The following is a 1,826-nucleotide window of genomic DNA, read 5'->3' on the forward strand; positions in this document are numbered from 1 at the left end:
AGTCGGTTATTGACAAGCGGGTTGCGTCTCGAGATAAGGAGTGCTTCTTAAATTCTGAAGTTACCAAGGTTTTTGACTGAGACAATGGTGTTGACACGGATATTCCGTTGGGTATTATTGCATGAAATAATGTATTAATGGAAGGAGGGAATTCGGATGTTCACGTGTTCTTGGATGCGATGATGCAAAGGTCTAGTAGTACTACCTATGTAGTAGTTATTACATTTGGCGCATTGCGGATTATAGACAACATAATCATGTGTTCGAAATATGGCAGTTGATCAGGAGGTAGGACTCATGAATATGGGGTGTGTATATTTTTGGATTGTTGTTATCGCAAGGCGGTGTCAGTGTCGATAAGTTTAATATCTAGGTTCTCTTTTTGTATAGAAGACTGAAGCTCATCAGTAAGCAGTAATTATTTTTGTAAATGTACTGTAGGAATAAATATTGTTGGTGATGGTGCAGATGAGCTTGTATATGTCTGTAGAAGTTATCCCGGAACAATAGAGGTTATTCGATGATATGAAATTGATGTTAAGGTCGATATAGGAGTGTGCAGATATGGAAGTGTAGAGGCGGGTAATGTGGCGACTTAAAATATGAGAAAATATAATTAATTAATTAAACAAATTCAATGACCCCCTTCGATTCGTTGTTTCATTACTTTATCCTGGTTATCTATACTATTAATAAAATTCTAAATGTTTATTTATTTATTTATGTGTGTATGCCTATATACCAATAAAACTTTCGAACAGATGCACCGAATTGAAGAATTCTTTTTTCCCTTGAAGGTGTGAGTCCCTAGATTGTCCTTATCTATATATGGTTCGTAACGAACAACGCCGAGCCAAACAAAAAGCCCGATATAGGGGTTTTGGGGCCGTTTTGTAAACTTGTCGAAAAAGTTATCTGGCCATGCCAACGGAATTTAGCACTGTCTGTATACATCTTTCAGAATACGGACAGAACTTGTGGCGCAATAGATAACGCGTCTGACTACGGATCAGAAGATTCCAGGTTCGAATCCTGGCAATTTCGTAATAATTTTAACCATCATTTTATCCAATGTTTACTCATTATCTTTACCCTTAGGGTATTTTTTTCAGTGATTTTGTTTTGTGCATATAAGAATTTCACATACTCTCGGTTCACAGGGTAAGCGTTAGTGTACTTGATGTTGAGTGTACTCAATTCTGTGTTTGACTCAGCGTTGTGTGTGCCGACGCGGCAGAGCCACTAGTTTTAAATATTAAGTGCATATTTACTTGATTTACTTGGTTTTTTCTAGATTTGTTAAACACATTAGAATTTGTTACTACATAAGATTGTTGTTTTAAGGCATCGATAATGTAAACAGTTTTGGTCTTACATTTTTATCATTTTTGTACGTTGAAATATTTTTTATCATTATTATTACTAGTTTAGTTTAGTTTAGACTTCTTTTAAATGCTTTAAAACTTATGATGAGGTTATTGACTTATATTAAAGCTACATCGTATTACATATATGGGGGGGGGGTAAATCTCTGGCGCGCTTTGGAGATATCTACAGAACAGAACCGGATTATTATGATTGACTTACTAAATAAAACAGGGAAACAAAACAAAACAAAACAAAAAATAATCTTTAAGATTAAGAGATTAACGGAGATTATCTCTGTTTGGACGGACTTTTTTTTTTTTTAGACTGAGTAGAAAATAATTTCAATTTATTTCATTATTTACATTTACGAGATTCTATTCCGGGGAGGGATTTAAGCAATAAACAACAATACAACAAAACCGCCCTGCCTCACCTCGCCACACACGCACATATACAAA

General features: G+C 35.0%; 1 non-coding gene across 1 annotated transcript; it reads left to right on the plus strand.

The window, feature by feature from the left end:
* The first annotated feature begins 971 nt into the window (after window positions 1-971).
* On the plus strand, window positions 972-1,044 carry Trnar-acg (transfer RNA arginine (anticodon ACG)). The gene has a single exon. It is a non-coding gene; the product is annotated as a tRNA-Arg (tRNA).
* Window positions 1,045-1,826: the final 782 nt, after the last annotated feature.

The sequence above is a fragment of the Euprymna scolopes genome, chromosome 33 (assembly GCF_053919585.1).
Source record: "Euprymna scolopes isolate OS-2025 chromosome 33, ASM5391958v1, whole genome shotgun sequence".
In the NCBI taxonomy this organism is placed as follows: Eukaryota; Metazoa; Mollusca; class Cephalopoda; order Sepiida; family Sepiolidae; genus Euprymna; species Euprymna scolopes.